Raw genomic sequence first — 22261 nt, forward strand, 5'->3', positions numbered from 1 at the left:
ATTTATTGATTTCCTCATTTTAATGAAGCCTACTGGGCTGCAGCATGCAAATCATACTACAGCAGGCGGCTGGTTTGCGTGTGCGGGTGTTGCAGACCTTGCTTCTTCTCACTGTCATGCAAACGGCACCTCGGTTTCTAAATTCGTTTTTAAAGACCTCGCGGTTTTGTTGTGTTGCAGGAAGCCGTTCCACGGTTGCAAAGGGTTCCTTTCGGTTTAGGTGCATAGGAAATATAACTCGGTGAAGCGTTTCATGTCCTGTTATGTGGAAAGGGAGTGTCCTTTGCAAAGTGGCTCAGGAATCGCAAATCCTCCAATTAGTCACATTCTGTAAGATAGATGTGATCCTTGTTCAAGTCTGTGCTAGGAAATGGAGCAGTCGCTGCATGCAGTAATGGTTCATGCCTGCAGGTAAGGACAAAATGACTCAGAAGTGTTTTTAAAGCAATTATTTTATCTGTCAATCAGATTATTTCAATTTCAAGTAGCTGTTTGGTTTTAAAGAAATATTTTGAGGCACTAAATGCACGTTTAAGTTTTCTGACGTGAAATAACCTCCTGGTGATTATTTTGTTGATTTTTAAATGATCCAGCCCTGTTCACCTCTGTTTTGCCTGTGACTGAATTTTAGGAGAGATTTTTGTTTTCAGAATGGCTTAAATGTGGAGCAACATAATATCTTTTTTTTTTTTTTCCCTAAATTATTTACAGTAATCATTTCAGCTGTATGCAAAAGACCATCTGAATGTTCTATTTTGTCATTTTAATATTGGATGTTGGCAAAAAAAGATACAATTATTAATTTTAAGCACTCAAACTGTATGTTTAGTTGAAATTATTATCTAAAGTACATTTTATTGAATGGCTCAGCATAGAAAGATATGATAATGCACTGAAAGCTATCTTAAGGAAGCAGTCTAAAAGACATCTTTCAAAATGAACGAGTGCTGTGTGGCATACGTGGTTTTAGAAAGCAAAATGAGCAGTTTAATTTGATTTATGAGTATATTTGTGTAAGATACGCAGAAGCAAACTGCATTGCTTTTCACCAGCTGTAGTATAACAAAATATCAGCAATGAGAGATACAGAAAATGGTGGGGGGGAATGGGTTGTTAAGTCACCTTTCCAAAATGGAGAAATATAAGAAGAGCTTTGAGAGGTATTTTATTTATTTATTTATTCAAAATTAAGAATCATGAAATAAAATGTTAATGTTTATTTGTTTACCTCTGTCCCACCCAGATGCCTAAAATTTTTAAATACAAGACTAATAAAATGGTGGTGATAACAGAGGGGATGATGGGGTGAAAATAGTAAAGGAAACAGGTGTTGACTTGATTTTTGGAAAGACTTTTGTTGACATTGCTGTGGGGGAATTCAGTATATAATATAGATATTTATAATATGAATGTTATGCAGCACTCTGAAACTGATCAGTCTGTTTTTAGCAAAACATGCTCATAGTTGAACTGATGTTAGTCATAAATGAATAGGTTCCTGTAAAGGATTGTAACACATAATTAGAAAAAGATGCATTTGTCTGACGTCCGTTTAAATGCCATTCACTAAAAAGTAAGATTTTTATAACAGCATGATGCGTTATCTTGCAATAAAGATTAAAATGTGAATGTTGTGTATGCACATAGATTTCTTTTGAGGATTTAAATACATGGTACTGTTCACCTGGAGATTGATTTGACACATCAGCTGCACAGTTACATGGTCAGTTATAAATTAAAACAACTGAGATTTTTTTTTTTTAAATAACCACATTCTTTTCACCTATCTAAAAATAGACTGAATTTTTTGCAAGCTGTTATGAAACAGTGCTGTCTATCCTATTAGCTGCCAGTTCCTTTCAAGGCCCTTTCAAAATTACTGTGTGAGGTGTTTTTAAGAAAAAAAAAAAAAAGTATTGAGTGTCTGAACTGCTAAACTGTCCTCAATCTGCTGTATGGCAAAATTGCACTGTGTGTTCATGCCGTACAGACATGGAAATATGCATGTTCTTGAGAAACACAGAAAGGGAGTTCATACTTGCATGTTTTTTTATTATCAGTTTTTACCCTTGCTCCTAGTGGTTGGACTTTTTGTGAAGCTTGAGTTCTCCAGGTGGAAATGCCAGGTGGAAGATCTGAGAGTGTCCACGGCTTGTTTCTTGTTTTCCACACTAGCAAAGGCTGCTAGACAGCGCTTGCATAGCAGGAGGGGAGAGGACGTGCTCTGTACATTTACAGACACGGATGAAATGGGAATAGAGAAGAAATGAGAGAAGCCCGTTACTTGCCTCATTGGTTGGTCTTTGTTTTTACAAGAAAGTTTAGTGTTTGTAGGTTTTCCTGCTCGCTTGGCAAGTTCAACATGTTATCCTATCCTAGAGGAAAAAAACGATGTGAAGGAAGCTGGAATATAATGGATGGTTTGGCTGTTAGGGAAGTTCAACATGTTAGAATCCTGCAACATTCTCTTGGAATAGTTGGTTGTTATGTTTTTAAGAGGCTTTTCTGAGACATTAGCGAGAAAGTGACATGAAACCTTTTGTTGAGAATCCTTTGAGATGTTAAAGACATTGCAGCCTTGAAAAGTAAATTAATACAAACCTGAGACATTTTTCTTATTAACATTCATCCTTCCTTTCCCCATACCTGCCCCCTAGAAAAACTGTAATTGCAGATGGGGGCGGGGGGAGGGATAAGGTGTCTGTGTTTCGGTGTGTTATGGGATATGTCATTAAGCAGACACGATCAGACAGCATCTGTTAAGTCCTAGATCTCAGAGTAGTTAATGGTGCCCACGTACATGTTAGTAGCCTGTGACAAAGTCCTCGTTCCGTGTTGATAAGGTAACCCGGGTAACGATGGATGCGTGTGTGCACATGGACGGTTACAGTGGATCAGGTAACCTGCCGTAGCCTGTTACTCTGAATTGATTTGTTCGGACGTTTGAGCTTTTAGTATACTGTGGAAATGTTTTCCTGCGGCGTGCTTGCAGTGTGACACGCACCTGGTTTCTTTGTCTAATAAGTAGTAACTTAACTACTGTGTACCCCCATGTTCTTTATGTTTCAGTGGAGGCTGGAGATTACTTGTCCAAGCCCTGCAAATGTCATTAGAAAGCGAGTAGCAGCAGCCAGATGGAGGAGGATGGTCTTTCAAGAGCCCTCCAAGAAAGCAAAAATACTTTCATTTCGGTTGTATGAGTTACACGCTCTTCTCACGTACAGTATAGTCAACCTTTTAAGCTGTGCAGATTTTTTTTTTCTTGTTTTTGAGGGTTTTGTGGAACTCTTGCAAATTTTGAGAGAAGTAATTGCTTCCACCTGGATCACTTTCTGCTCTTTAGACTGCAAACCTAATGTATATAGTATTTTTCTTTTTTTATACTTCAGGACAAAGAACTTGGTATTTTTTTTAGCTCTGATTTTGGATACTAAATTTATGTCATCTTAGCAATGTGGTTTGACCACAGGGTATTTACTGGTAAAGGTTATTAGCAAGGCCAATAAGCCTGAGGTATTTGACCTGGTCTTCTCCCGTCTTTCTGCAAAGGCTGCATATGCACGTTTCTTTAAAATTAATTTCTGCTTCAGTGTTTTTTTTAAAAGAAATTACTAGGGACCACTCATGAGCAGCCTTAAAGTAGCTAACTGGTGTGTGTATAATTCAATTTTTCTGATTTTGAGGGGGTTTATAAATAGCAGTGAAGGGAAGATACTTTCAAATGACAGTAGGACAGCGAAGTGTGTTATTCAGTGTGTAGAAGTATTTGAGGTGGGTGGTGCAGGCAAGGTTTAAGGACAACTGGTGGGGGTTTTATTTTGGGGGGCTTTTTTTTTTTTTTTTTAGCCTGGACGATGTGTCCCTCTCTTTGTGATTTATTTTTGCAAAGCAAATTAATGTATTTCTCAGTGCTTTTACGTGGTTTCTTCATCAGGTCATTGTTCTGTTTTGTGGTTGGTTTTGTGTGTGTGTGTTTCTTTTTTTAATTTAATTGTGGATGCACTACTTCTCCTAAGGCAGAAGTGTCACTTGTAATGAAGTACAGAAATGAAACACATGTTCAGAAGAACCATCAGCTCACAGCATTCAGTATGAGCTGACGTTGCTTGTGTATCAGATAAATGTTGTAGAATAATTATTAGATAATAGGGCATTGGTAACATAATGATTCTATTGTTATGTTACTAACATTGAAACAAAAAAAATTATCAGAATAATAGAACTGTTTCATCAGTTCTGCTAACTTCTAAACACGTTTTTAAAACACAGTCTTTTCTTTAGCTGTCTTCCCACTTTTTGTTTTAAATGTAAAAGAAATATTGCCTAACTTCCATTTCAGGGCAGTTCAAATTTATTTTTAGTAGTTGTACAATTTTAATTGTTCGGTTTTGTTTAAAATAATGTATGATAACAATCAACAATGTATATTTTTTAACCTTTTTTTTCAAAATTGCAAGCTACTGCTGCAATTTGTTGTATTTTATCTCAGAAGGAGGGAGGAAATCATTCTGTCTTAATGCAGGCCTTAAGCTATTTGTGCAGGGACGCACTTCATTCCACCACCAAACTGTTCAGTGACAGTGTGCCTGTATAGCGCTCTCAGACTAGATACTTAATTTTAGATTGCTAAAATTGGACCAAAACTAATCCTGTATTTTGTGCATTTTTCACAGACTCATTGTTTTAGCATGCAAGGCTTTTAAGCGAAGTATGAAGAGGGTGCAGAGACAAAGAATGCTGCAACATGCCGTTGTGCTTGTGTAGGAAAAAAGAAATAGCCTGTATAGAAGCAGCCATGAAGAGGGTGCAGAGACAAAGAATGCTGCAACATGCCGTTGTGCTTGTGTAGGAAAAAAGAAATAGCCTGTATAGAAGCAGCCACTTGTGGAGCAGCTTTCTAGCTTGAGATGATATTTTTAGGGGACACTGCACTCTTTTTAGAGCTGATAGTGCCTGTATCAGTTCATCAGTAGGCTTTCAAAAGATGCAGAAATTGAAGTGTATTTTATTTTTCAGTGACAGTCTTTGTATCATTAGTATCCCTCCTATTCAGATGGTCGGTGTGCTACTCTTTTTGAGGGTGTGGGGGGTTTTGTTTGGTTTTGTTTGTGTTTGGTTTTGTTTGCTTTTTGTTTGTGTTTGGTTTTTTAATCTTTAAGAGCTTTTAATCATGCAGTTATTTATGAAATATTTATTACATGAATCTCGGGTTTTGACACTTATTGTTGGAACTAAAGTGACAGAACTTTGGGAAAGGGAGAGATTGAAAAGTGCTGGGGGGTTGTATGAGATTGTCCTGTATGAGAACTGTTCACTGGAAGCTGATTCAAGTAATCCCGTGATGATTAGAACACGGATAGTTAATGGCTAAAAAAAAAGTATGTAAAAAAATTTGAAAACTATGACTTGAACAATATACTTTCTCTTTCTAGGATAAACATATATATTCCAATTCCCCTTCAGGGTAGAACGTTGACAGGTCATGTTAAGCAAAGCTTTTTGTATTGCAAATTCAGTCTGTTTCATGACTTGAAACTTCTTGCCTAATCACTGTCTTATTCATGACGTCACTAAAATGTCCACTCGAGGCCCCTAGACCAATGGTAAGGGAACATTACCTGATAGACTGCATAAAACAATGTGTACCTATGCCAGATGGCTACATTTTTGTTGTTGCTGTGCTGTGTTACAGGATAAATTAATGTGTGGTTTTCTGCATCCTCACATTTGCGTACTTACAAATGAATAATAACATATTTAGATATTCATATAATTCAGTAAACTTACTGTGATGCGATGTGTATTTTCATTGATCCACAATTGATGTAGTTACCAAGAGGCACTAGGCAACAGGTTAAGTGAATGTTTGCCAATTTAAGCATTCCATTTTGTTGCATATTTTGTGTATTATAAGCGTATTATCAGGAAATTGTAGCATTTCTCTGCTGGTGAGTTGCTGTGAATTCTGCCATACAGATCGGCGGATATCCATCAGTCTTTCCATTTGATTGAAAAAATACCTTTTCTGCCCAAAGGATGTTGTGAGCAGAAGGTCTTTCACTGGTTCTCTCTTCAGGAATTTTGCGCTCTGGAGCCAGTATCTGCCTCAGGTGCTTCTGTGTTTTCTTCAGGACTCACCTGTAGGCTTGGGTAAACTCTCTGACAAATTCCAAACAGTCAATGTTACCTTAAAAATGAGTATGAAAGTCATCTCATCTAGGATTCCTACTAAACTCATGCTGTCGATTGTGAGTAGATGGATAGTGAATTGCTATTTCCCTTTTTTTTTTTTTTTTTTGCTTCACTGTCTTTCTCTCTGTTCCTTAAAGCTCCAGTTACAAAACAAACGTGTGCAGCTCCAAGCTCTGCCTGTTACGTATGCTACAAAAGAAGGAGTGCCAGTTCTTTACCAAGTTTGTCTACACAGCTTTTCTCATCTGTTTAGAGCTTTAGGTCGATCAGGCTGGTTGGTGCTTCTCTTTCATGACTGGACAATGTTCCAAGACCAGAACTATGTCCCACATAGATGTTCTGTTTGTATGAAATTTTGGCCGTTGTGTTTCATAGGATGTTCAGAAGGCATTTTAAATAACTTCTCTGTACTGACAAGTATATCCTAATTCTAACTTTATCTTGTTGTCTGCTAAACCAACAAATGACTTTGGTCATATCATTGGCGATACCCTCATTTACTAGAAGATCATATTTTCTTCTCTCAAAAGCTGGTGAAACGTGTATTTTAATGTCGTGCTTGTTAATTTTGAAGACTTTTTTTCCAAAACTTGGGGCAGTGTAATTCTGTGGAAGGGAGGGGAATTTCTTAAAGCTACTTCTTATTTCGCAAAATATCATTGGAGTAACACAAAACATATAAAGAATTCAGCGCTTTGTTTTCATGAAGCAATTTCCTATGCCCCAAATCTACTGGGATGTTCACAGCTTTCCTAAGAAGGCAAGGACTTGTCCTCACTTCTGTTGCTCAGTACTACTATGCATGGGATAGAGTAGTGTATATCTTTTTAGGGGGCAAAGACAGCCATATTAGTGCAGAAACTCTTCTTAAGCTACATGTTTGTTCTGTGTTGTCAAAGCTTAAATATTAGCAGTAGTTCTGGCAGAAACTGTGAGAATTGTTTTTGTCATTAATGCTACTATAAACAGACAGTATTATTTTCTGTTGTAACCACTGTATCAGAGTATCCAGCAGGAGGTGGAAAAGGGGTCTGAAATTCCTACAGGTTTTAGTGGACAGCTGTTTTGTTATTTTGTTATCCAGCATCACGACCTGTAGATTCTCGTTGTCCATCATCTTCAGCTGCTGTGGCCACTGTCCACAGAAGCATTCAGTTCCTGCCATGCCCACATACCAAACAGACATGTCAACGTCTGTTTATTCCATGCCGTGAACTAGAATGGAAGAAGTTTGGAATTAGCTCTGCTCTTTATGAATCCTTCTATAAAAGGATTACCTTACCCATAGGAGACCACGTGTGGTGGTTTCCTCAGAGTGGTGCTTTGTCAAGCCCGGTATGACAGCATAAAGCCTTTCTGACAGCTCCTATTGCGTATGTGACAAGAATCAGGAATTTCCACTGCTGTGTGGTGTCTTAGCTATGAGAAGTGTCTGCTTTTGAGAAGACTGTAATACAACTTTGGACCAAGACTTCCCTAAGATACAAAAAGATGATCTACCGCAGTGATTCTCAAGTACATTTTTCTCAATTAAAACCTTTCATTCTAGTATAATATAAATAAAGAGTACAAACAGTCTTTATATCCTTAGTTTGAAGTCTCACTTGGCTCCTTCCCAGGTAATTAATGTTTCAGAGTATTAGTCTAGAAAGCCAAATAAAAAAAAGATACAGCCTTCCTCAGAATGCTTGTTTCACAACAGAAGTGAAAGAATGCAGAACTTACAAAGAAATTATTGGTGATCGAGGGGAAAAAAAGTCTTCCCCTTTCTCACAAATACTCTTGGTATCTGTGGGTGGATTACTGAGATGATGAATTAGCGTAGACCTCTGTGCTTGTTGCCTATTCCTTGAGCACCCCGGCTGTGGTATGCTGCCAGAGAATGCATGATTTTTTGTGCAGACCACTAGTATTTAAAGGTGTTGTTGCTCCTTATGGAAATCTGTTTACAAGCGTCTCCAAACTTAATAAATATGTTCCTTTAATTTAATTTACACCTACTTCATTTCATCTGTATTTTTGATTTATTTGTGTTACTTTTCTGTTATGGTTGTGTACAGCTGAGTCCTGACTTGAAAAGAAAACACATAGGAAAGATCCGGTCAAGATTCCTTTCAAACGTGTTTAGCCCATAGGAATTTCAAGGGCTATTAAAAGAACCAGAGGACATCCAACTGAAGTAGATTGGTGCCTGAGAATGCCAATACATTTTTTAAATTATCATTTAAATACTCAGTGGTTTACAAAATGCCTTAATAAAACTGCATGGAGTGTGTTCCAGTAGATGCCAGAACAGCTTAAGCCAGTATAGACTTACCCCAAACTCAAGCCTAAGGCAGAGTTATACACTTCACCTTCAAAGTCTGGCTGATAGCTTCGCTAAGAAACTTGCTAAAGGTGTGTATGTCCTTTTAACCATGCCAGTTGTTAGACGTAGCCAAATGTGGAGGGCGTTTGGTCCCAGGGGCATACTGCCTGTCCCAGCTAAATAGGTGAGTGCCAGACTGCTGCAGTTCTGTGTCCCCAGGGTCAGCCAGTGATGAGACCGAGCACTTATTCCCAGTAGGTGTGCGTGCATGTACCCACGCTCATGTACCAAATATGCATATGCAGCTGGCCGCACAGATCAACAGAGACTCAAACCAGTGCTTTTACTGGCACCCACATAAAGATATTCAGAGCACTCAAGCAAAAACTGCACGGACAGCCCAGTCCTGTTCTTCCTTTCCAGCTCCTCAGGATGGAAGTCCACTAGTGGAATTTTCACAGAAACTCGCACACATGCGATATGGGTCTCCCTAGTAGCTCCTTTTAAATGGTCTATGTGGTTGCTGAAGCCTTGACACGTTGATGTCCCCAAGTTGTTGGCACCTAGACCCATGAGCCCCCAAGGTTTTTCCCACTCCGGTTGCTGGTACTTAGACCTCTTACCTGCTTGGCCAGTCTGGCTTGAAGTCGGCCTGAGTTCACACATGCACACTCAGAATAGAAAGTGCATCCACAAAGGAGACAGAAATAGGGTTTAATGACAGTATAGGCTAGGCTGTCATGATCAAGGGCAGGGCTCAGTCAGACAAGTTGCACTGACCAGCCACCCATTTGCACTGGACCTGCCCCATTTATCCTTTTTCCCTGCTGTTTTCCCATACTTGTTTCTCCCTTATTCACCTTTATCCCTGTCTTTCTCCATCTCTAGTCCTTCCCCTAAACATTACATAATATCTTGCATATTTTCACAATCTCACTGTAAGTTTTACACAATCCAAAAATGTTCTTTCTCCCTGCATCCCATAATAAGTTCTGTACCCCTTAAGGCAACCTGTGGTTTTCAAGGTGTTTCTGGGGAGACGCATCCTGGTGGGTTTCACACTGGGGGAATATGGTCTAATTGATGGTCTTGGGAGTAGCTGATTCAGGTGCTCTGTTTTCACTGATTAGGTTGTTAGAGTTTCTCTACCTATTGTTTTTCTACTGATCCTTGCTGGATCTGTTTCTATTATGATTAGCCTTTAATCAGATAACCTAACACTGGTCTCCCAGGGGATCTAGGTCTGTTTGGATTTTTGCCCATCTAACATGGACATCCAAAAGATTGAGATCAGCTGAGGACACAAAATGCACAATTCCTTTGCTACTACCTCTCAGTCTCATGGAAATTTAGTATTGCAGAGTTTTGTCTACTACTTAACTCTTAGTCAGTTTATAGACCTGTATTTCTGGAAAGGAAAAGTGAGGTATCTTCTTACAATGTGTTAAATATATACTCTGTGCTTTGGAATTACACCTGCTGGAGATGTAAGGCTTGTACATCTAATGGAGGCAAAGCTCAGCAATGACCGCAAGCAGGTAGTGCTACTTACTCTGGTGAACTTGCCCTCTGTGCTTGTTGCAAAACCCGTTCAAGGTAAGATAGCACAGCGACATGTAATGACAGTAAAGAGTTCTGGAGCATAAACCGACTCACACTAGACATCCTGCCTCTCTGTGTTCTGGTCCAGAAAAGAGCTATCTGAAAATAGTGATCAAAAAGTACTTCTTGGGCCAGTTTAAAAAAAGCAAAAACCAATCATATGTCCTTGTTTAGTTAGGAGAGTGATGTCTCCAAGGTGAACAGGGAGGCCAGTTGTTAATTTGACCTGCAATCATGAAGAGATTGCTCAGTTCCTTTGCAAGGTAGCTGAGCAGGTGAAAAACAGACCCACAAGGTGTATTAGCCAGTGTTTGGCTATCTGACATCTGTATTCAGAAAACCTGGCATGTATTATTTCTACTATAAGAGCCCAAGAGCTAGCTAATACTTGAGGCTTTGCCAAGTTGCTTATTTCAGGAAGAGAAATAGAGTATGTGATTTTTTGTGTGTGTGTGTGTATGTGCAGTCCTGTTTATTTACAAAGCATGTAAACAGAGCTGTGTTTGCTTGAGCAGAGTAGAAACAAAGTGCAACAAGCAGCTATTTTGCTGATGTTTTCAAGTCTGCCTGTCTAGCAAGTACTGTACTAAAAAAAAACCCCAACCCCTAAAACTCAAAAAAACACCGCCCAAAAAACCCCACACAACTCTCTTTCCTGAGATCACAGGCACAGCATTTTTTCCTGTTTTTTTCTGCTTAAAACACAGAGGCATCTGTAACTGCAGCAGTTTCCCTGAGCTCCTTTAATAATTGTTAATTCTTTGCACACTTTACAGTCTGACTGGATTTGATGTGTAAGTGCTTTGGACAGTGTTTTTCTTTTTCTTTCTTTCTTTTTTTTTTTTTTTTTTACAGCTGTTGTGTAAAAGACCTAATGTTCCCTTTTTACTTGGACTAAAAAGAGGGTATTCAGCCCAACCATCAGCCTTGATTGCAGCCAAATACAGAATTCTTCAGAGAGCAGTTTGATCACAGACATTATTTTTTTAAAATAACAATGCCATACCTAAAGTATAACTTTTAGAGAAAGTCTTTATGCACACTATAATACCTTTATTCACTTCTTGGACTCTACAGTTTGTTCCTAGGTCACATTGTGTGGCATCTGAAAACTCCTGCCCTTTACTGTAAATAGCTCTAATCGGGCTTTTCCCATGGACAGGTGTGAGCTGCTTTAGGATCTGTCTTCACAGGCTTCTGCCAGGTCTTCACGGGACTTCTCTAGGGCAAGACAGTTTAGATTTAGTCCATCCTGGTTGGTTTGTGTTGTGTTTTTTTTTTTTTTTTTCCTTCTAAATGATTGCTTTTCTTCTCTAGAAAGCCTGACGGTAGGTTATTGCATGATGTTTCATCACCTTGCTCCATTGGTCTAAGCTTGTATGAGTCAGCTGGAGCTGACATACGTGTTGTCTTACTTAACTCCTGGAAGCTTCTGAGACTCACAACTTACTGGCTCTCTAAACTTCTTCTGAGACCATGTTGTTTTGTCCACAACTAGCAGTTCATGTGTGTACTGTTGCCTGCAAAAATAATCCAAGATTCAACTGCAGTGGAGTTTTATATGCAAACAACAGGAGGTTTATCCCAGAGCCTTCTCTTTACCACCCACCCCAGTCCTCTTTCTTCTTGTCTCCCTTGGTGTTTAGGTACCATCTGCTCGCAGTCCTCTGTCATCTGTTTGCTTTGTTATCCCCTGCCTTTGATTTTGTGCTGGTTACTTGAAAATTTATTTTAAAGTATCGATGCATTGAGATATGGATTATGTGAAGTGAAAGTTAGAGACATGAAAATATGATAGTACTTCACTTGCTTCTGCGTGTATATATATGTTTGATGAAGCTTTTATAATAAAGTTATTAACTTGTATTGGCTAGAGTTCCCAAGAGAGATAATAGGATTTACTGCGGTGTCACAAAAAAATGGTCTAAGCAAGAGCCTTAAGATATGTTTAATATTGGTTAAAAAATACTAGTGTCTGTTGTTTGTCTTGACTTTAGCAAGACATTTGGCGCTGTCTGTCGTAACATCTTGATTGACAAACTAAGGAAGTCTGAGCTAGGTAAGTAGACAGTGAAGTGGATTGAAATTTGGCTGAACTGTTAGGCTTAACGGGCTGTGGTCACTAGCACGAAGTCCAGCTGGAGGCTAGTCACTAGTGGTGTACTCCAGCAGTCATCCTTTACTGGGGCCAATACTGTTTAATATCTTCATTAATGACCTGGCTGATAGGGCAGAATGCACCCTCAGCAAGTTTGCACATGATACAAGACTAGGAGCAGTGATTAATCGTAGAATCATAGAATGGTTTAGGTTGGAAGGGACCTTAGAGATCATGTAGTTCCAACCCCCCCTGCCGTGGGCAGGGACACCTTGCACCAGGGTGCTCAAAGCCCCATCCAGCCTGGCCTTGAACACAGAGAGGGGCCAGCCACAGCTTCTTGGGGCAACATGTGCCAGTGCCTCACCACCCTCACAGTAAAGAACTTCTTCCTTATATCTAATCTAAATCTACCCTTTTTCAGTTTTAAATCGTTACCCCTCATCCTATCACTACACTCCCTGATCAAGAGTCCCTCCCCACCTTTCCTGCAGGCCCCCTTTAAGTACTGGAAGGCCGCTATAAGGTCTCCCCGGAGCCTTCTCTTCTCCAGGCTGAACAACCCCAACTCTCTCAGCCTGTCCTCATAGGGGAGGTGCTCCAGCCCCCTGATCATCTTCATGTCCCTCCTCTGGACCTGCTCCAACAGGTCCACGTCTTTCCTGTGCTGAGGACTCCAGAGCTGGATGCAGTATTCCAGGTGGGGTCTCACGAGGGCAGAGTAGAGGGGCAGAATCACCTCCCTCGACCTGCTGGCCACATTTCTTTTGATGCAGCCCAGGATGCGGTTGGCTTCCTGGGCTGTGAGCGCATGTTGCCACGTCACATTCAGTTTTTCATCCACCAACGCCCCCAAGTCCTTTTCCACAGGGCTGCTCTCAATCAACTCATTGCCCAGCCTGTATTAATGCAGCAGAGGGTTGTGCTGCTATTTAAAGCGACCTGGACAGGCTGGAGAAATGGGCTGGCACAAACCTCCTGAAGTTCAACACAGCGAAATGCCAAGTCCTGCACCTGGGTGGAAATAACTGCATGTACCAGTACAGGCTGGGGGCCAACCAGCTGGAAAGCGGCTTTGCAGGAAAGGACCTAGTAGACAGCATGTCAAACATAAGCCAGCAAAGCTTGAGGCAGAGTGTTGACGGCAAGTCAAGGGAGGTCATCCTTCCCCTCTGCTCAGCCCTGGTGATACAGAATGAAGTGCTGTGTCCAGTGCTGGGGTCCCCTGTACAAGAGAGCTCTAGAGGGATGTACTGGAGCGGGTCCACTGAAAGGCCACAAAGATGGTGAAAGGCTTGGAGCCCTTATCATACGAGGAGAGGCCGAGAGAGTTGGAGTTGTTCAGCCTGGAGAAGAGAAGATTCAGGAGGGTCTTACCAGAGTGTGTATATAAATACGTGATGGGTGGTTGTAAAGAAGATAGGCTTCTCAGTGCTGTCCAGTGACCAGAGAAGAGGCAGAAGGCACAAACTGAAATATAGTAAACTCCATTCAGATGTAAGAAAAACTTTTTATTGTGAGGGTAGTTGAACATTGGCACAGGTTGCCCAAAAGGTTTGTGCAGTCTTCATCTTCAGAGATACTGAAAACCAAACTGGACATGACCCTGAGCAACCTGCTCAAGGTGACCCTGCTTTGAGCAGTTATGTGGGACCAGGTGACCTTCAGAGGCCCCTTCCAGCCTCAATTGTTCTGTGACTGTGTGAAAACAGCGTTTGAACAAAGCTTGCTTTCTGAAATTCAGCTAAAACTATAGCAGGAAAGACACATACTGGAATTCTTAAAAGCTATTAGGGTTTTTTTTTGTTTTGGAAAACAAAGCCTTCTTAGAGCAGCAATTTGTTTTACTGACTTCTATACTTAAACTGTAATCCTAAGGCTAGTTGCTTTTTTAGTTGTTCACTATTCTGTTGAAAGCACCTTTTTCAGTAGTCAGATAATTTGCATGAGAGCACATAGCTTTTCTTTGATATTGTTCTGTATATTCTTGTTTATTTGCTATAAAGGCAAACCCTGTTAAAAAAAAAAAAAAAAAAAGCCTGTCCAAAAGATATCTGTCTGGTCATGTTCTATCTCTCTGGCTATTTGTTTCCTCTTCTACAGTAACTTCACTAGCTTTACAATACTGATTCTTTGTCTTTTTCCTCTAGCTATTTCTAGGATTCACTTCGGTATTTAGTGTTTATCTGTTTTGCATCTAGGGAGGGATTTGGTCTCAGATCTATAGGCAGATGTTTTACAGTGGCCTTAAGACAAGGGTAATCAATAAGGGAGGTATTTGATTGTTGTTCATCATCTGTTCTGAGTATTTCAGAAGCATATACTACTCCCACATCTTAATTTCTGATGCTCTGAGTTATTCATAGTTAATTATGCTTTTCACCTATTAAACCTTCAGCAGATTCTAAGATAAGATTTGAGTTCGGAGCGGAGTTGTTTACTTATTTATTTATGATAAATTCATAGCCTTAATTGTGACAGCGAAAGCTTTTTACTGAATTATATTAGTGATGTGATAATTCAACTTCTGCAACACGTGATTAATATACTTGTCATACACAAAGTAGTACAGAAAGTTTCCATTTTCTTGGGCAATCTTGTATTTATTCACTGGTAGCAAAACCATTGTTTTGGTTTCTGTGGAAATTGCTGTGAGGTAATAACTGGGCAAACTGTAATAATTTCTTCAAAATTAAACACCTAAAAGTTATTTTTACTTGTGACTTGAATCTTTGAAGTTGGTACCAGCCTTTTCTAAGTGATATAATCACAGAATCACAGAATGTCAGGGGTTGGAAGGGACCTCAAAAGATCATCTAGTCCAACCCCCCTGCCAGAGCAGCACCACCTAGAGTAGATCACACAGGAACGCGTCCAGGCAGGTTTTGAAAGTCTCCAAAGAAGGAGACTCCACAGCCTCTCTGGGCAGCCTGTTCCAGTGCTCAACTGGATGCTAACTGCAGATACTCAAAATTACAGAAAAAAATGGAACACTCAGCTCATTGATAGGAGCTTGGCAATGAAACTTGTTCATAAAAAGAAAAGAAACTATGGAATAAATATTTAAAGTGTTGTATTCTATCTTTAAATGAAATGAGAACTTTTCATGTAAGTAGAGATGGGTAAAAGCTAATTCTTGGTGTAATGCAGTTAACTGTTGGTTTGGATATTGGTGCACAAGGATTTACTTGTAAAATACATTGCATTTTTGTTGGGATAGGCACATTATAATGATTAGTGGGCTACAGCTACTTTTATACAAAAGTAAACCTCAGTGATTTATATTATGCATACTGACAGCTTTCAGTACTATCAACCAGAATGTTGTCTCCTTCCTTTTTAGCCCCACCTGCATGTATTTTATGTCCCCTGTTGATTTGTTTCTTGCCTTGATTGGATAAGGAGGATCACAGGCTACAGCCCATCAACTTTGGCTGTAGCTTTTCAAGAAGTGCTGGGAGCCTGCTGTATGACCTACATGCTGAAGAATCAGTAGGCAATCAAGAAAGAAAATAATTCTTGCTAAGTAAAAGTGATTTTTTTTTTTTTTTTTGGAAGCAGGATTATGTGGAGTTCTTAGAGAAAGATATCAACAGGATTTTCATATTCAGTCTGTCTTCAGAGTTCAGTCACAGACTGCTTTGGGAGATTATTAAAAGGCTTTCTTATTTTGACTGTAATAAAATTTGTATTGTTTAAAAATAGTATTGAGATGATAAATAATGTTCTGTAGCATGACTTTGTGCTAAGGTTTTTTTTTAAAGCAATATGTAAGTCGATCACAGTGACTGGCTTAATTGATTAGAGGAGGGAAGGTATTGATATATATAATTTTAATATTTTTTTGCAAGTGGTCTAGTCCTTTTTGATCAAATCTTCCTGAGTTGGAAATCAGAGTTTTGTAATTTAAAATGTAAGTGAAGATTTAAAGTCTTAAATTTTCTTTCCAGTTATTTTTTTGGCATGTTTGTTGCTGTTGTTAGCATTCAATCCTGTAATTTCATGGTAATGCAAAAAGCCTGCTTTCAATTGCAGTGTTACTTCACTGTATGGAATAGAAATTGCTAGAACTTCAGTGAAATACAGACCAGCTTCCTTTTGCCAGATTGGAGGTTTTAAATTGCTGTTGTGTAGAGGTGTGAGTGATGTCAACAAAGTGTCAGGAGAGGTGATTCGTTTGGAGTGAGTCACTAACTGGATAGGAAGGTGAAAACTTGAGGTTTGTTAAGTCAGCTTCTGTTTTGTGTTGATTTGACTTCAAAATGCAAATCTTAAGAGACAATTACTAGAAATCATGAGATGCACTGTTTATGTTAAGGGGCAAAAATCATTATGAAACATAGGGAAGAGAGAGCAATATTTATGCTATTGTAATAAATAAATCCTTTGTCAGTTTTTTTCTTGTTTTTATGGGCTTCATGCTAGTTAAGTTGACAAATACGTCTAGATATTGCTGCTTACTGTTCCAGTGTTGCTGACACGACTAGTTTAATTTTTCCAAAGTCCGTTGAATATACTATATTTTCCTTAAGTCATATCGTGCATTGCGTAGGGTTTCTTTTTTGTCGTCTTTTTTTTTTTTTTTAAAAAAATAGTTTTAGTCGATTGCACATTGGTTATTGGTGTACTTCAGAACAGTCCAAGATCATCTTGAACAGGAATCTGTAAACATAATTAAGATGATTGGGGTGTTATGATATAATTAGGTTTGTTAAAGGTATAAACACAAAAGGGAAATGTTTTATTCATGGGAGATGCTAACATCTCTGATTGTATGATTGTGATTTGTCTATTTAAAAGTTTTCTTTCAAATTATTTGATTTTTCTTAAAGGCTGAGATGCTTAGTGAAAGATGCATACATGTGTTTCTTCCAAAGGCATATGTATACACTCTGAAGAGAAGGATTTTTTTTTTGCCCCTCCAGTTTTTGCTTTTTAGAAGGAATGAGACTTCAGTTTTGAGACATTGTGTTTAATGGTTTCCTGTAAAGCATAAATATAAAGATGCATGTAAATGCAATGTATCATTAAAATTTTGTTACATATTCAACTTGGTTGAGTGTTTCTTGCCTTTTTTAAACAAAAAGGTGCAGGATTTAAAAATTCACCTGGGCTTCTCTTGTACTTGTTTTAAGTCAGTCTTAATACTTCAGCATAGTTTTCATGACTTTTTTTTATCACAGTCCCCACTGTTGTTATATCTGCGGTTTGCAAACACTGAAGCGTTAGCTAAAAGTAACAGATACTGACTGAGGTTAAACTCAGTTTAGCTAAAACTCATTTAAACCAGGTAAAACTCTGGTTTCAATGAGCTGCATTAATTTATACCCACATTGATTGTAAGTACCCGTCTCCAGTTTGTACTCCTGTTTCTAGCTTACTTTTACCTCGCTAGATGACTGTAACATCCTTGCCTGAGGAAAGCTTGATGGATCTCCCTCCAGGACTCATCAATAACTGTATTTGAATTGTCCGTAGGGTTTTAGACAGAGTGCCAGCAGTCATTACTTTCCCTCAGGATCTGATTGTGCTGTATCTGAGATGATGCCAGCCTATGACAGTCAAAGCAAAAGGCCAGTGTTTGATTATCAAACGCTGTTGTATTCATACCGCTTTAACTTCTAGGCCATATTGTTCATTCTTGCAACCAGTGTCATGTTTATTTCTCCATGTTGTGTATGAGGTTATGGATCAGGGAGGGACTGAGGCATGGTTGTGATGATTCCTGTACCACTTTTTTCATACTTTGATTTACCTTTTGATGTAGCTTGTGCTCTCTTGGAATTTTTTTGACGTTACAATGGGAAATAGCAGTTGTTCTCAAGCTTTCAGCAGATGCTCCCTGTGCATGTCTGCACACCCATAACGAGCTGAGCAGGCGAGTGTGAGGACTGCTCAGTTAATGTGACAGTGCTGCTGCTGCTGCCCTTCTTGGGCCTACGTAGACTTATTAGGGAATCAGTCTCTGGTAGTACCTGGATTAAAGATGGATTAATTCTGGGTATAGTATTAGTTAAGCATGTCCCCTTTCTGTTCACTTTCCTACAGGAAGGCTGATTTCTGGCACAGAAACAAGTATCTAGAGAGCTAGTGATATCTTACACTGTCCCAGCTGTCTTCTGGGTGGATATTTCCTGGATTTCCAGTTGGCAAATTCTGTAATAGGATTTTGGTACTGGTGACATGACAAGCTTACCCAGATTCCTTATGCTTCTCACTGAACTACAAGGGATAAATACCTGTTGTGTATGGTTCCGTGAGAAGGGCTGACTGCAGCCTAACAGTTTTGCAACCAAAATAAGTGGTCCTGCCACAGCTTTTTCTCTTGTGCCAGTCTTCCTCTTCCCTCTGCCTAACCACCCCCCACCCCCAGTTTTCCACCTCAGTGAGCTTAGTGCACTGGGGCATCATGTTAAGTGCCAGAGCCTGCATGCTGGATGGGAGCAGAGAACATGTGAGCAGGACAGTAATTGCATATACCTTGAGCTATCGAGGTGGTTTTCTTCTTTTTTTCTAGCATAATATTAGTGTTTAGGTTTTAAAACTTCACCTAGGATTCTCTTGTGCTTGTTCTAAGTCAGCCTTAACACTTCAGCGTTGTTTTGCGGACTTTTTTTATTTTAATCCCCACTATTGTAGCTGCAATTTGTAAAAATTAAAGCATTAGCTAAAAGAAAATGTTGCAATTCAAATTTTAGGATTTAGCAGAAATTCTTACAAAAAAAGAATATATTGATCTAGATTAATTTGTTTTATATAGTAAGAATATGGCATGTCTTTCAGTATATTTAATAATTAAATGCTTAGTAGAGGTTGTGCATCATTCCACATAACTGAGGTATAAGTATCCTTCTAATTCATCTTAATGATTAGATAGTGAAATTTTCAGACTAGCATACTGCTTGGGTATTTTGGGTTTAATGTACATTAAAATGAACCAATAGTAAGAAAAATCTTCAAGTATTCTTATGTGTATGGTTCCCACTCAGAAATTACAGAGTCAGCCACTACTTGAAGGTCAATGTGGTAGAAGAGCTCACCTACAGATCACGGGCTCAATTGCTGTTGTAGAGCCTTATCATCCAACTCCTTCCAGTTTGGGGGATTGAAAGTTGAGACTTTTGGGGGTTATTTGCTGAATCTTAGGCATCTGATAGGAACATCATGAGCATGGCATTTTATCGCCTCTCTCCAAAAGTGGCTAGGATAGTTGGCTATCCTTGCATTTTGACAGTTTCTATTCTTACAGTCTCTCTTCAACATTAATTAATCCAGCATCTTTCTTATCATATTTCACTGATCAACAGCAATAGTTAACCTGTGTGGTATAAGGCATTTAATTTCTTGTCTTAGGAGTTCTTACTAACAGCAGTGGAACTGTTAGGCTTTTAAAGCATTCTGGTTCTGTTTGACAAAGTTTTGAGCTGTGTAAGGTCCAACAGTGCCATCACTGTTTGGGGACACATCATATATTTGGGGAACAGTAATGATAATCCTCCAGAACAGCGACTTCATTCTTGAAAGGGAAAGGGGGGAGGAAGGTGATGTTAACACCTGTGGTCCCATGTTGGCTATGGAAGTTAAGTGAGATTTCCCTTGGTGGTGTAGTTTAGCTGTAGGTTAGTTACTACTGTAGCATTTTCACCTATGGAGATTGCAGGTACAGCACACCTTCTGTGATGCGTTGCCTCAGTATTTCTAAAAATGAAAATAATGCTAAGGCAAGGCATTGGCCATCCTGTTAATATTAATCTCAAGTAATGATATATTCACAGTATAACATCCTCCTTAGTGTATCATGCATGACAACACGTAGTTATTTGTGGAATGAGAAAAGGTGTTCTCATCTGTAATCAATGCCATGACTTTTTTAGATCAGTCTTGGAGCAGAAAATTCTTCTGAATACTAACCCTAGTTCAACAGTAACAGTTCAAGAAAAATTTTCTGAATTGAAAGGGAAAAAAAATTTTATCAAAACCCCCTAGAAAATTATCTTACGTGTGTGTTTGCCCATTTCAGTGATCTGGGTACATCAGCCAGGAGCTGGAGATCTAAATGCCATCAAAGACTCATTTGAAACATGAAAGCACCCATTATAGATTGTAACAGCTGTTTCAAGTTCACTGTGCCTAAAACTCATTATGTTTTTGTTGCAGGAAAGATATTTAAGCTTTAAAGTTATAACAGTACATAGCTAGATCATGCTAGTATGAAAAGACATTTGATCTAGGGCTTAGTAACCCCAGGAGACAGGGCTGCCCTGTTGATAGGTACGAAAAGAGTATTTACAATTCACTGAGCCTTTCACAAGGTGACTTGGGGAGGGTGGTGGCATTTGCTCTCTCTGGAGTAGTTTAAAAGAAGGAGGGACTTGAGAAATTATAGTTCAAATATCAGTAACTAAAAATATTGCACGATTCAGTTTCATTCTGAGAAGAAAGGCAACACCTGGCAAAGGAACCCTGTTAGTACAAAACGTAAGAGCTTTCCACCTCTGGCAAACTGTCTCAGCTCAAAATAAAGATAATGCCCGTCTTTATAACATTTTCACTCATTTATAAATTCCCTACGTTGTTAAAGTCAATATCTGTTAAAAAATTATTTGTTGTTTCTTCATCATAATTTACAATACAGAATGTCAAATTAATCAAGTTGGTAAGGCTTAGCTAAGATAATGCTGAAACCTATGTAGAATACTAATGTTTTTTCAGTACAAGGCCATTCGTACTGCACAGACCGAGAGTATAAGAAGACTGGTGTGTGTGCATGTATATATACATTTGTTTTGGTGTCATTACAGGAGAAATGTTGGGGTGAATCAGCTGGGCTTATTGTAACCTCAGAGTTTTGTTCTTCATGAGAAGTCCATAACAAACCGTGTGTATTTACCTTTTAAGCCATTTGTACTCTATGTGTTACTGCATAGCTTTAAGGTTCTGTTGTCAAATTTTGTGGTGGTACTTCATATTGAAAATGCACATCAAGAGCACAGTTGACTTACGCCTACGTTTAAAGTCTTTACCTTATCCCCAGCACTTGCTTATTCTCTTCTCCTCTAGTGCTGGCACTGGTGCTTTTGATGCAGTCAGTTGGATCGAGGTCTGAAATTGCCGCGGAGGATGGGAGGAGGTTTTCATCTGGATTAGGGAGCTACGTAGCATAGTGGCATGAGCACAGATGCTGGCAGAAGAAATACCTGGAAGTAAGCAGAAGGCAGGACAGTCCCTCTCACTGGAAGCATCAACTTGGATCAGCCTAAGTCAATTGTGAAGCTTCACTCTGACAACTTCTAAATAGATATTTCTAATAAATATCAGTCAGAAGGTATACTTAATAACAGCAAATCCAGGAGCTCATTACCACTGAAATAACCAATCCATCTTCTGTGCAGTCTTGTCCACACCGTCTTATCCCTGCATTTGCACTCACTTTGCAGCTTGCCCGTTATGCTTCAGTTTGTTAGAACAATCTTCAAATGAAGGGAATAAATGAGTGCTAGAGCTGGTGGAAAGGAGAGGGCAGGACTGCATGCTAATGACTATGAGAGAGAGGAGCAAGACCGACTCTTTGACAGTGACAGTGAGCTATCAGGTTGACTCTGTACATATGACTGGACCACAGATCCACTCGCAGCCCCAGGAAAGGCAGAAGTGGGGAGATGAGCTCCCTGGCACCAAAAAAAGGAAGGAAGGGAAGGTGATTTATTCCTTCTGCTGTGCATATTCTTCTGCTGTTGTTTATTCCGTGCCCTATCTTGCATCATCTATCACTTGTGCCTCTTCCGTGCACTACTTTTAACTTGTGAGACAGAAACGTTAACCAGTTTGACTTGCTTTGGGGATTTTTTCCTGGATTTAGCAGGAGAGGAGTGTGCAGCTGGAGGCAGGCGAAAAAAAATTGGAGTAGGGAGCATGATCTCCTGCTGTTGTAATGTTAGTACTGATCATACTGATTTGTTGTGGACAGTAAAGTGGAGGGATTGCGGAAAAATTTCAGAAAAAACTCTACAAGTAGAGTGAGATAATGTACATAAAAGTGTAATAAATGTAAAATGAAGCTC

General features: G+C 39.2%; 1 protein-coding gene across 3 annotated transcripts in view; it reads left to right on the forward strand.

The window, feature by feature from the left end:
* SRPK2 (SRSF protein kinase 2) overlaps positions 1-22261 on the forward strand; it is a 151196-nt gene that overhangs the window by 53862 nt on the left and 75073 nt on the right. The window lies entirely within an intron of this gene.

The sequence above is a fragment of the Leptosomus discolor genome, chromosome 1 (genome assembly GCF_034619465.1).
Source record: "Leptosomus discolor isolate bLepDis1 chromosome 1, bLepDis1.hap2, whole genome shotgun sequence".
Taxonomy (NCBI): domain Eukaryota; kingdom Metazoa; phylum Chordata; class Aves; order Leptosomiformes; family Leptosomidae; genus Leptosomus; species Leptosomus discolor.